We start from the raw sequence: 14,170 nt of genomic DNA, 5'->3' as shown, positions 1-14,170 counted from the left end.
ATAATGAAGAGAAAAGAAAGTCAGTGCTTTAATATTTGAAAAAGAGGGAGGCAGGCATCAGAAGTGTTGCTAAGGTTTTGAGCCTAAGCATCTGGGAAGACGGCGCTGCCAACAACAAGAATGAAGAATCCAGAAGGGCAGATGGCTTGAGAGATGGGAAGACATTAGATTCCACTTTAGGCATATAGACTTTATGATAGCAGCCAGATATCCTAATAATAATAGTATCTAATCAGCAACTAAAACGTATGAGATTTGGAGACTGATGGGCCGTTCAAAGGAGTGGAAACCAGGAACTGAAGACTGGCAAGGAAGTCACTGTGACTGCCTCCCAGAGCAGCAGACTATATTTGGACTGTCAAAGACAGAAAAGAGATAAGAACCCAACTTGGCTTAAGGTCCCATTTCACCACTGAGAAAAGAAAAGCAAGAGACAGTAAGTTGGGCAGAAGCTCATAACCCATCCATACTAAGATGCTAGAGTTCCAGTATGCACTATGAACCACCTCCTCTAAGAAGTCGTTTCTAACTTCTGTGGCTCCCACTGATGTTATACTCCTCATACCATGGTTGGCCTGCAAGTCACAATTATTGATTTACTCTCTTGTTCTGCTGCTGCTGCTGCTGCTGCTAAGTCACTTCAGTCGTGTCCGACTCTGTGTGATCCCATAGACGGCAGCCCACCAGGCTCCCCTGTCCCTGGGGTTCTCCAGGCAAGAACACTGGAGTGGGTTGCCATTTCCTTCTCCAATGTGTGAAAGTGAAAAGTGAAAGTGAAGTCGCTCAGTTGTGTCCAACTCTTAGCGACCCCATGGACTGCAGCCTACCAGGCTCCTCCATCCATGGGATTCTCCAGGCAAGAGTACTGGAGTGGGGTGCCATTGCCTTCTCTGACTCTCTTGTTCTGTTCTCTGATTATTTGATAGTCTACATGGTCTAGATGCACTAGATTATAATTCTTCAATGTCAGAGATCAAATCTTCAAATAACTTTATGCTTCTTACATACTAATCAAATGCAGTTATTGAGTTAAATCATATCTAGTTTCCCAATAAATTCCCATTACACTGATGAATAAGACCCAAAGAAGTAAAATACTTTGCTCAGAGTCACAGGGCTAAGGAGTACAAAAAATTAAAACCCAAGTCTTAAATGCTATAGCAGGTATTGTTGGTTGCTCCTTTCTTTTTTCCAAAAGCATTCTAATTTTTTTCATTTCTGAGACTCAACAAATCAAGATTATTTTAAACCAGTTATGGTGGTCTCCTTCCCTTGCCTGTGGTTGGCTTATGCATGGACATGTGACTCACAATTCAGCCAGTGAGACTTGCAGGAAAGTCTACTGAGCCTTCTGGTTAAGGTTCCCCTCCTGCCTTTTCTGCCTCTGCACATCATCGTAACGGTGTAATACCTGGATTTGTTACAGCCAGCTTGTGACCTTGAGACCAAGAAATGATGAAAAGAATTTGTATCTTTGATGATGTGTTGAACCACTGAAAGAACTAAGCTTGGGGCAGACAGCCCACATCTGTTGTAGTAGGAGATGCTAAGCCATAATTGTTTCAGCCAGTTGAATCCAGGTTTTTGCTACATGCACCCCTGACTGATACCCACACCAATCAAGGGCTTTTATCACTACAGTACCTGAGCCAAGCATTATGGCAGATACATAACAAGTAAAATCCTGTTCCTTGCCCTCATTGTGCCTTTCCCAAGATTGGACCTTCAATAAGTATTCAAGCTATATTTGATTAATTGATTCTCCCTTTGCTCATCGGTTATCTTTCTTCCTTTTACTCAGCTTCACTGATTATCTCTAAGTTTCAGCTTCACATTTGCACTGTTGGTCTCAACATTTCTACCAGGTCCTTGCCCATCGCCTCCCCCCACCTCTAAGGATCAAGCCAAAAGCAACGGACTCACACTTTGCCCACAGAGACCATCACTGAAAGTCCGCGTTCCTAAATATTTGTTCTTTGAAATGTCTTTCTCAATTAGATCTCACCCAAATGTTTGAGAGTCAGGCTGAATTCCAACTTCCTGCTCCAGAACAGACATGTTGAGCCTGCATAATTACTGCAGCCGGCTTTATTTGATATAAAAACATGGATTTTTTTTTGCTCCTTCTCAACTGTAAAATAATCAATAAATAGAATCCAGATGAAAAATGCCAGCATTTAGGAGAACAATTCTTTTATAATTCTTTTCTTTTGGGTCTAATTAACACATTGGGGATAAAATGTGTTGTTACACTTACCCAACCCACTAAGGTGAAACAAACTCTCCTGCTGAGATACAGCTTCACATCAGAGACACAGGTGAAACAGACAGACAGTTTCAAAACATTTTGAAATGTTGCACAAACATCTGTAAACCTGTGAGGTGGACTTCCTCCAATGCTTGTCTGTTCAACTATTCAACTTTTTCCTCTGTCCCCTATGAACATATTACATAGATGCTGTCAAATGAAACATAGATAGTCCCATTAGCAGGAGAAGCAATCTCTCTGACTTTCTTTTAAATGAAGAAGACATGCCTCTTTGGACAATGACCACTGGGGCCATGAAAGTTTCATGAGGGGCTCTTGGAGTGGATGGCATCTTTTCAATTATAACAGTGCTAAAATAAACCCCCACAGAGCCACAGGGCATCGAGTCTACATCCCAACACAGGACACCTATTTATTCCTTAATTATATTGCAATATATTCTCTCTGTATATGTACTGATGAAGACAAAATATTCTTTTAATTCTAAGGCCTCCTGGTGGGTAAGGCGGAGGGGATCAACCCTAGGCAAATTCTTGGAGTTCTTAGAACTAAATCACAGTCTTTGTTCCAGGCTCCCTCACTGCATCATCTCAGGAAAATCACTCCCTTTCCCTTGTTCTCACATAGTAGTTCTTTCATTGTGGTCCTGGCGCCAAGAGCATCAGCATCACCTGGGAACTTGTTAAAAATTCAAATTACTGGGCCCACTCTGGACCTGCTGAATCAAAAATTCTGGGGGTGGAACACAGCAATCTGTGTTCAAGCAAGCGTGCTGCACTGAAGTCTGAGAAGCACTGGTCTATAAAACAGGAAGCAAAGAGCATTATTGTAAATTGAATCAGGGATAAGGGATACCTGGACTTTTCAGAGCCTGGGTTCCTTTCTGAATAACTGTCTCAAACTGCAGAGTAGGACTCCATTTACCCATCTGTACAATGGGGCTACAGCGTTCACCAAGAAGCTGTGGGTGCTGGAATTTAAGAAGTAAGTGGTTACCTGGCACCAGTCTCTATGGATACCTAGCAAGATCATAGTTGCCAGTACTCAACAGCTCCCTCCCACCATACTCTGACTGGCAGAAGCTCTGCAGAGCAGTCCTCCAATGCCACATCTAAGGTCATCACTGCAGCTGCCTCTGGGTTACCCTTGGCAACCAGGAGCCAGAGTCATGGTAGCCCACAGAATTTTGAATTCCCATAGCCAGTAGCCTCAAGCCTTTTTACCTCAGAGCCTTGAACCACTAGAGAGGAGGCTCGGGATTGTTCTGTTCTGTTGCCCCATTTCAGCAGTTCTTCAGACATCGCTTATGTTCGCCTCCACTCTACATCTAGACTTTAAGCCTGAGGATGACACCTAGAATGCCAGCCTCGTGAGGTATGGGACTCTGCCTGACTGGTTCATGGCTGTCTGCCCACTGCCTGGCACAAAGCAAGAGCTCAAGAACTGTTTATTGACTAAGTTTTCCTAGCACTGTCCATAGTAAGTCCAATCATAAGCCCCAAACCTTCAAGTACCTAAAAGTTATGTTTGGAAAGGGGCAAAGAAACTATTTCAAACCCCAGGGAACAAGGAGAAAAGGGAAAAGGAAAAGCAAGAGACTGAATATTTCCCAGCTGAAGCCAGAACCCTTGGCTCATAGGGCACTCAGCCAATTGCTCACCTTGAATCTGGAGCTAGAAGACTTCTGGGCCAGGGTTCTTTCTGAGGTGTGTGTGGGGGGGTGTCTTTTGTTTTTGCATATTAGAATTCTCGTGCAGGAGAGGCGGGAGCTGAAGGATGATAAGGCATTGACCACAGGTTCTGGGCATGATTTCTAAGCAGTGGGTCTTCTAACTGCCCTCCTGTTTCTCACTCAAAGGCCAGTTCTCACTGGTCCTGACTCTGCTGTCTTTTGACCAGACACTTAATAAGAGCTTTTCTACCCTCTCAGGACTCCAGCCTCATGCACAAGCCAGGTGATCCTACTCCCTCAATTAGAAACCTACCCAAGGCTCAATTCCAAACCCTCCTTTCCCCAGGGACCACCCTGGGCCCTTCCCCTCCAAACAGTGATTTCACCCGGGAAGCCTGTACTGCCCCCACCCCCCCTCCTTGGCCACAAAATAGTGACTGTTCTTTCTCTGTAGACTGCACATTATGGGACTGGGCAGAGTCTTAAGAGCTCCCTTTACCCCCAGACTTCAGTGCAGGCACAGGATAGATACTGGACCAACTGTACCTAAGTGATTTGTCCTGGGGGGTGATCGGAGCCCAGCACCTAACAAGAGACCAGCCCTCTGCCTCTAACCTCACGCACACCGAGTCCTGCAGCCTGCAAAGGGCTTACAGTGGCCTGGCTGGGAACACTTGCCGGGCGCTGAGAACGTGGTTAGCACAGAGTGCTGGGGGGAGAGGGGGGATCCCTGAATGAGAAGTCAAGAGACCTGGTTTACCATTCCCTTACACCCTTAACTAGCTATAAGCGAATCCTTTCAACTTCTCTGGGCCTTCTTTTGCAGATCTGTGAATTGGGAAGAAGAGGTGGAGACTGCAGTCGTGGATCTTGAATCTCTAGCGGCTTAAAGAACGTGTGAGCAACGCAGAGAGCCGGATGCGCACTAGGGGAAACCCGCCAAAGGAGCTGAGGATGGGGTGACGGTGGATTCGACGCCCTCGGGGACCCCGCCCAACTGGCAGGGGACAAGGGCCGAGGGACACTCTCCAAAAAGCCCCAGCTCTCAGTCCCACGAAACAGGCTCTAAACCCTTCAAAAAAAACCTCTCCAACAGCACTCCAACAAAGAGGCCTGCGAAGCCGGGGTCCCGCTAGCTCCGCAGAAGCCCAGCTGGGTTGAGTCCAGCCTCCCGGACTCCGGGAACCGGAGGACTCGCGCCCCGGGCAGCTCGGAAAGACGCCCCCCGCAAGCCTGCGCTCGCCGACACCTGGCCGGAGCATTAACCCATGCTTTCCCGGCAGAGCGCAGAAGGGGCGCTGATGTTCCGGCAAGAGTACCCTGGCCAGAGCGAGCTGAGATGGCCCGGAGCCCAAACCACCCAAAGGCCTCCTCCAACCTGCCCGAGGCCTCGTGCTTTGCAGGCCCGGGGGGATGGAGCGGGAGATCCTGAAGCGGAGACAGTTCGAAATATTTTTCTAAAGAACACGACCACACGAGAGGGAGTCAGACCAGCCTCGCAGCGCGGGCTAGCGGGGACGGATCCCGAGAAGCGGCTACCCTAGGGTGGAACCCCGAAGTCCAGGTCGGGAGAAAGAGCCGGGGCTCCAAGAACCGTCAAGCCAAGGCTCGGCGCTCCCAGGTTCCGGTCGAGGGGGCGGCTCCGTCCCACAGATGAACGTTGAGTCCCGAGCGGAACGATTTTGTATATTTTTCTTCGTATTTTTTCAAGCAAATCAGGAAAATAAACCAAGTGCAGGGGAAAAGCGTCTGCGTCTGCTGCTCCAAAGGGCCACAACCACCAACCACCCCCATCTCCAACACCACCCCCACAAGGCTGGGCGAGAAGTTGGGAACTTCGGCACCGCGCTCCAGGCGCGCACTGGCAGTGATTCGCTTCTCTCAACTTCGGGATCTGGGGTCACGGCCGCGGGCAGTAGGGACCTCCGCGGAGTCGACCCGGACTTGCCCGGGTCGGGCGTCCGGGAGTTCCCCGAAGAGAGTCGGGACTCCGGGACGAGAAAAGAAGGAAATAGACGTTCGGTTTCGCGCCTCTAAAAAGCAAAAGTGCGCATGGCACCTGCCGGGGCTCGGCTACATGTAGCTAGGCTCAAGGCTAGCCACGGCGGGGGATCTGGCCGCGCCCCGCAGGCTCTGCACGCGGACCTCGGCGCGCCAGGGGCCGCTCGGAGGTGGGAGTCCCCAGACTTAGAGGCGGGCAGGCGCCCTCCCCGGGACAACCGCGCCGCGCCGCTGCGCTCGGGTCTTCCCCCGCCGCCGGTGCTGCGTCCCGACTGCGGAGAGAGAGCCCGCGCCGGGGCGCCCCGCGTCCTGCCCGGACCCCTGGCATTCTATCCACACTCACCTCCTCCCGCACCGAACTCGGCTTCCGCAGCCCGGACCCCGGCTGAGCACCGGGGATCCACGGAGCCGGTGGAAAGTTAGTCGAGGGAATGCAAAGCCCCCTCCCCGGGGTCAGAACCCCCCAGCCCCGGACCCCGTGTGCCCCCAGCGCTCCACGGCTCCGCGTCCTCGCCGTCCCCGCCCAGCCACCTACCTGCTTCGCGGCCCGCCCGGGGCTCAGCCGGCCAGTTGCGGTCCTGTCCTCCGGAGCCCGAACCGCGCCGGAGCGCCGGGCCAGGAGCCGGAGCAGCTGGCAGTCCAGAGCCGGCCGGCGAGCGGAGGGAACGGCGGGCGAGAGAGCGAACCGGCGGGCGGCTGGAGCCGCGGCTGCTGCTGCCGCCACCGAGCCAGCCCCCACCCGCTCCGTCCCTCGGTCCCTCCTCCCTCCTTCCCTCCCAGCCTCCCTCCTCCCTGCTCGCGGCTCCCTCCCTCCGATCTCTACCCCCCGCCCCCACCTCCTGCCTCTTTTTTTTTCCTTCTCCCTCTCGGTTCCTCTCCGACCCTGCTCTCTCGATCTCTCTCGCTTGCTCTTCTTCCTCCTTGCGTCTCTCTCTAGCTTTCCTTCGGTTTCCCTTTTCTCCGATTCAACCTTTCCTGACCTCCCGTCTCACCTCCCGCCAACAACCCCCCCACACCCAGCTTTCCGTTCTTTCCCTCTTTTCTCTCCGTTTCCTTTTTTTTTTTCTCTCTCTCTCTAACCCCTCTCTACCTCTTTTTACTATTTTTCTCCTCCTTTTAACCTTTTCCCATCTTTACCCTCCTCTCCCATCCCTACTCAGAGTGGCCTGACAGGCGCCTGAGTCTTTCAGCTCAGGTCGGGGAACCCCACCCCCTGGAGGGAGGAAGCCCCCGGGGGTCGCGCTGTTAACAGGCTGAGGAGGGGAAGAGGGGGCCGAGCCAGGGCCAGAGACGAGGGCTTGAGAAACCGCTAGGCCGGGGGGGGGGGCGGGGGGCGGGGAGGCTAGAAGGCCAAGAACTCGGGACAGTCAGGACTCAGCCAAGCCGCGCTGAGCCGCAAACTGAGACGTAGAGACGACGGCAGGGACCCGCCTGGCTGAGGTCTGCTCCAGAGGCAAGGCCTAGACCATCACTGCTCCTCGTGGTCCGGGAAGGGCTCCTCCACTGACCCCCAGAAAGCGGGCGCAGGGGACGGGCCGCCGGAGGCCTCCCACTCCTTCCAGCCTCTCTGCCTGGTCCAGGCTTCCGGGGCCACCAGGACAAAGCCTTCTCCCTCCAAGAACACCTTTGGCCACTTCACTGCCCCACAGCATTCTTAGGGGGTCTAAGCCAGGCGGAAGGGGAGGTCCTGGTTTGGAAGTGACAAAGGTGACAAACCCCTTCTTCCCACCCACCCCGTCTCCAAGCAATGGGGAACTTAACCAACCACTCCTGCTTATCAGGGGGAGAGTAGCAGAAAGGTGCTTTGCTGGTGTGGTTTGTCTCTTTTTCTCCTTGAACTACCACAGACCAGGAAGGCCCAGATTGGAAAAAGGTGCTGTATACCCCTCAGGAGATTGCTTTATTATTATTTATCTATTTTGCAGCATGTGGAACTTCCCTGACCAGAGAATAAACCCACACCCCCTGAAGTGGAAGCACAGAGTATTAACCACTGGACCACCAGGGAAGCCCCAGGAGAATAATTGTGTGTGTGTGTGTGTGTGTGTGTGTGTGTGTGTGTGTGCATAAAGCAGACATACTGTCTGAGGCTTTAGGAAATGCATGTCTATACATGTGTCTGAGCACCTAGCCCTCTCAGGTCAACTACTGATAATGGACTAAATTCCGGGTCTGTTGGGGCTAGTCCCACCACTAGAAGTTTTTCCAGGCCGTACCCCATTTCAGCCCAGTGGGGTCCGGAGAGGAGATGCAGTGTCTCGATTCCCATGGAACCTCTTCTGCAGCTCAGCTCTGTCAAGACAGGATCACATTTCTCCTCATTTCATCCCTGATTAATGGGGCCAGAACTTGTCCCCCTTCAGTACTGTCCTTTCCATGGTACCATCCAGGCAAAACCCCACACAAATACCACCTTGAATTCCCGGCCGTGGGACATCAAGTCAAATAAAGAAACCCCTGCCTGGGCCTCTGTTGTTCACATCACACAACCAGAAGAAGCGTCTGGTCTGGGCTGGGACTATGTTGAAGCCAGTGAGACACACCTAGGGCACAAAATTCAAGGATGCACCCAGTGTCTGGGTCATGCAGTCAAATCCGAGGGCTGTCACCAACCAGCTGTGTCACCTGGGTCCATCACCACCCCTCTCTGGCCTTCCATTTCTCCACCTGATTCTGAAGAGGCTGAAACAGATCCCCTCTAAGGGTTTCTCCAGCTCTGAGGGACTGCAGCTTGTGGGTATCCGAAATGCCAAAGGTTGAAAGAATGGGTTCTAACTTTCTGGGTTTCTATTCCTGCTCCACCACTTACTAACCGTGGCATTGGACAGCCACTTATCCTCTCCAACCTCAGTTTCCCTATCAGTGAAATGGGAACGATGATAATCGTGTGAGCCCTGTGAGGAATAAGTCAAATGCTCCATTTAGCAGTACACGGTAACTGCTGGCACTACTAGCAACTAATATTACACAAGGTAGGTTTTCAAATATCTTTTCTTCATCTCATATTCCCTTTTGGATTATGAGTTGCAACTCCCACCTTCTCAAACTTCAGTTCTAACAGGTTTGGGGAGATGGGCAGTTCTTCCTACACCCCACTAAACAAGCAAATGCATGGGAAGCAACCCACTTCCCTGTCTCTCTCACACACACTCCCACACTGCCTGGTGTGAACTGCCTGGCAGAGGGTTGCTGGGCCCTCCACACTGGGCAGAGGATTGCCTGATTTTCTGCCATACTCTAAAAACCCACACAGATCTATAAAGCTGCACCTTCTCCACCCAGCTGGCAGGCTTCCAAGGACACATGTCCCAACAGAGCCAGGAACACTTTAAGCAAACATCTCTGAGGGTCGGCTCCGGGTCATGCTGGAGCCCGCCATCGCATCATTCATTTGTCAATCCCTGAGAGCCTGCTTATGGGAAGGACTGCTGTGTACCTCCTATGGTATAAGTTTCAATCCAACTGCAACAAGTTTATTTGGGAAGTTATGACAACATCTAGGACCAGTCTATTCATCTGAACGCATAATGGAAGACAAAAGTCCACTATTCGAAGCTATAAGCCTTGCTCTCTGAAAGCTTCCACTCTAACTGGGGCAAGATGACATAAGACAGAAGAACCATAATGGTCCACACCTTCCCTTTGCTCAAGCTTGCGGGAAAATCCCTTCATTTTCCTTCCTTCTCTTTCCTTTCCTTGTTGAGGGATCCCTTTTCCCCCACTCCCCCTTCCTGCAGAGTTCCAGTTCAAAGTCCCAGGAAGAACATCCAACACACGCCAGAGATGGCTGGAATCTGTGAATGGTGGAAAAATTTTTGGAACTTCTAAGATCTTTTAAGCCCTCAAGTGACATCTACCATATTCAAGCACTTGAAAAAAATGTCTATCTTCCCACTAGACTCTAAGGTATTTTCATGTCTATTACATGTCTATAACAAAGCCTCACATCAGGCCTTGCCTTGTAAAAAGAATAAGTAAAAACTAAAGACTGGGACTTCCCTGGTAGTTCAGAGGGTAAAGAATCCACTGCAATGCAGGAGATGCAGGTTCAATCCCTGGGTCAGAAGGATCTCCTAGAGAAAGAAATGGCAACCTACACCAGTATTCTTGCCTGGTAAATCCAATGGACAGAGGAGCCTTGCAGGCTACAGTCCATGGGTCACAAAGAATCAGACACAACTGGGCAACTAAGCATGTGATAAAGGCCTTACAAGAGGTAACTTGCCTAAGTTCACATAGCTAGAAAGTGACAAAACCCAAATTTGAACTCTAGCTTTTTCAAAGCTCTATCCTCCATGCTACAGTGTCTCTCACTGCAGGGCTGGGGCTGGAGTGAGGCAAGCAAAGGGCCAATTCTACCTTTGCAGAACCCTGAGAAAGATCTACCTTTGGATACTTCCAAAGAATTAGAGGGGACCGTGGGGCCCCTGCATCCTAGCCATTGACAAGGTACAAAGAAGAAACTGTGGAGCAGGCAGGATGTAAGGCAACTCACCAGGGTTACATCTGCTCACATGACACGCAATAACAGTCCGCCCAGCACATCCTCAAAAAGACCTACACACAATGATCCTGCCCGGGACACAGCTTCTAAGAGCTAACAACTCAACACACCTACGTGCATACCAACACAACCCAAAATGCCCACATGGGCAGATGGTACAATTCCTGCACTCACTTAAAAACAGAGGAGAGGACTTCCTTCGTGGTCCAGTGGTGAAGAATCTGCCTGCCAACGCAGGGGATACAGGTTCGATTCCTAGTCTGAGAAGATCCCACATAACCTGGACCAACTAAGCCCATGCGCCACACAACCACTGAGCCTGAGCTCTACAGCCCGCAATCCGCAACTACTGAGCCCGCGTGCCCTAGAGCCTGTGCAAAGCCATTGCAGTGAGAAGCCCGTGCACTGTAACAAAGCAGCCGTAATAAATAAATACATCTTAAAAAAAAAAACGGGGGGGGTGGTGGAGACTCAGGAAAAATTCTAATGAAATGACTCTTTTCACAAGCTTTTTATGAACCCACAACCACCAATCGAAAAATTGATTAACTTGGTTATATTTATTAAATCATGCTCAATATTTAATAACTTTGAATATGGATTGAATATTTAATGAGATTGGTTGAGATCTATTTACACATAAACGTCAGAAGTGCCAATTGCTTTGAATTGAGAATTGAGTTTGTGACTCACTCACTCTCAGAGGCTAGGGCTGGAGATCGCAGAATTCTACACTTCATGGGTTTCTTTAAATTATAGGTTATCATCATGAAACTATTACACTATTACTTGTATTGATGCTCCACTATTATAGAGTATTATACAGTCCCAAGAAATGTGGCGTTCAGATGTCAGATTTCCTTGCATCCAGGTAAACTCAGATTGGATCTCTTGTTCTCTTTCCTCCATGTTTACTAGGAGAAGAGTCCAAAATGATGCTGTGAAATGCATCTTGTCTTAAGCCCTTAGTCATCCCACAGGCTCAAGATGATCTGGAAGCAATTTATGTGGCATATTTTGCCCAAGACCAATTTGTCCAAGAGAAAGAGCTCTGCTTTGTACACTGGAGACTTAGCAAGGTGAATTTCTGAATCGTTTTTTACTGAACTAAGAGAATTGGATACAAAATGAGCTTTCTGAGGTATCATGGAGATTTAGGAAAATCCTTGGAGGATTTGAGATTCTGAAAATCAATGAATGAATTTAGCATATCCATATGTGCAGATTTTACGTTCCTGTGTGTGTGCTGAATAGCTTCAGTTGTGCCTGACTCTTTGTAACCCTATGGACTGTAGCTTTCCAGGCTCCTCCGACCAGGGGGATTTCCCAGGCAAGAATACTGGAATGGGTTGCCATTTCCTTCTCCAGGGGATTTTCCTGACCCAAGGATTGAACCCGTGTCTCTTATGTCTCCTGCATTGGCAGGCAGGCTCTTTACTACTAGCGCTACCTGGGAAGCCCACAGATTTTATGTAAGTTACCATTATATTATTGATGCTCTCTAGATAAAAAGTTATTATAAAGTGTGGTTTATTAGGGGCCAAAGTTATATCAAAGGAAATAGCCCCTGTACCACAGCAGTCTGCAGCCAGCAGGATATAAACTCCTTACTAACTCATCTCACCCACACATCCTTGTCACTTTCTGATTTGCTTTGATTTGGGGTCCAAAGCAAATGTAAACAAATGCTGCCAAAAGAATAGTAGCAACAATAAAACCATTTGATAGAGAGTAAACCTCTGACTCAAGTCAATGTTGCCGTATTTCTTCGATGCTACAGTATTTTAATTTTCTTTGCAATAGATGATAAAAAAAAAAACTATATCTCTAAACACTTCCCCTTCTCCCCATCTTCAATAATCTACCAACCCTTTCATCTTATTGGATACCCATACCAGTTTACCTGCATGTCCTGAATTCAAGACAGTGTTCTGGGCCCCCTAATTTTAACTTGTCTATGCTCAGCACCTGAATGCCTTTCCCAACCTCTCTCAAGCTTGGCAAATTCCAGTCTCATTCTTCAAAAGTCTGCTCATTGGCAAGGCCTTCCTTGGCCCCCTCACCCTCCCGGTTCACCTACTTCAGTTGGCGCTTTTCTCACTGTTGTCTGACAGTGGTGAATTGGATGGTGAATTCGATGAAGTCATTTCAGTATCCCCAGTGTCACACACAGTGCCTTGCCATGTTGGAAGGATGAATGGATGGGTGGATAGATGGTTGAACTTAGAAACAAAGGCACGTAGGTTTTACTTGTGATGTTTTTTATCCTTCGGCTTGAGTTGAGCAGAGTGTTGGTATAGGAACCATCTGACTTTCCAGGAAGTTCATAATGCCATTAAGTCTTAGGCTGAAGTCAGAGCTCAAAGGAATTAACCACTCCTTTACTTTACAGATAAAGTCCTCACCCTCTTATTTTCATTCAACACACATTTATGAAGTTCTCACTATGTACCAGGTTCTCTACTCACCGCCTTGGGTCACAATCCAATTACTGAATCAACCCCAAGGGGGTTTCTAGGAGTGCTCAGTGTCCATGAGCAGCCTCTTTTCTCCAACACTATTGACAGTCTTCGTGCAGCAATCAAGAGACTTTGGAGGAAATAGAAGAATCTCCTCCTCAGGAAGGGGTTTGGGATTCCTGCCCAGTGATAGTGGGATTTGGCAAATCCTTAGCTTTTTATAAGTGCCTCAAATTCTTTGTGGAAGTAGGTAAGTTATCGATTCAATTCTTCCACAGAAAACAAACTGCCGTCTCCGCTTCAGTTTCCTCTCTCATCACTCCCTGCTTCCCATTGGGTCCTCCAGCAACACTGAGAGGCCTGTGGGCTCGGAATCCAGCCTGAGATTCTGGAATCCAGAACACACGGTCTGCCAGGAAAGGGACTTTGTTTTGTCTGCTACTGTATATCCAGCACCTAGAACAATATCTGAAACACAGTAGGCCATTCATCCCGTCAACATGCATGGGATGAGATGAATTCATGAACAAGATGTCATACCTTTATCTCTGTTAGTGATGTCTCCTCTGGAATGTCCTTTCATCTTTCTTTAGCCTAACCCTTGCTCATCCAGCAAGGCAACTCAGGTATGGCCTCCCCTCGGAAGTTTCCCTTGAAGCACCTGAACTGGATAGAACACCCTTCCTCTGGGTTACCTGGCACCATGGATATAGGCCTTTCTTGTCACCAACCTCTGCACAATGCACTTATCTGTGGTGTGTCTGCTTTTCTACACTAGACTTTGAGATCGTGAAGACAGGAGCCATATGCTATTCATCTTCATACCCTCAGCTCCTTGGCAAAGTGTCCAGAACGTAGAAAGCACTCTATAAAGATTTGTCAGGTTGAACTAAACAACTTCAAGTGAATGCAGACTGGGTCATACCAAATGTGATTGCTGATTCATTTGGTCACTTGGCAAATATTGATTGAGGGCCTATGATGTGCCAAGCACTATCTGGTATTGGAGAGCCAGCACTGAGTCAAACAAACAAAAATAATGATGATGATAGTGCTTATCAATTAGACACGACCCAGATATTTCACCAGGCTAGTTAAGGGGTGTGTAGAGTCAATATGAAGCCTGTGTTACACTTCAGCTTTAACCATATTATTTAGGTTAAGGCAGGAAATCCAGGTCCTAATAACTCCATGGTCTCTCCTCCCTGGGCTTCAGGGTTCCTACCCCCATACTGAACACATTCTGTATTCTCTCATGAGATATT

At 49.0% G+C, this 14,170-nt stretch overlaps 1 protein-coding gene across 17 annotated transcripts in view; it reads right to left on the bottom strand.

The window, feature by feature from the left end:
• MEGF11 (multiple EGF like domains 11) overlaps positions 1-6,738 on the bottom strand; it is a 377,432-nt gene extending 370,694 nt beyond the window's left edge. For all 17 annotated transcript variants that reach the window (XR_006343947.1, XR_006343948.1, XR_006343949.1 and 14 more), the window contains exon 1: positions 6,478-6,738. The gene's annotated coding sequence lies outside the window, so the exon portion shown is untranslated. The remainder of the gene's footprint in view (positions 1-6,477) is intronic.
• Between the last annotated feature and the right edge of the window lie 7,432 nt (positions 6,739-14,170).

Source organism: Cervus elaphus, chromosome 12 (genome assembly GCF_910594005.1).
Source record: "Cervus elaphus chromosome 12, mCerEla1.1, whole genome shotgun sequence".
Classification (NCBI taxonomy): domain Eukaryota; kingdom Metazoa; phylum Chordata; class Mammalia; order Artiodactyla; family Cervidae; genus Cervus; species Cervus elaphus.
Note: the sequence above shows the minus strand (reverse complement) of the source record. Positions and strands in the feature narration are given on the sequence as shown.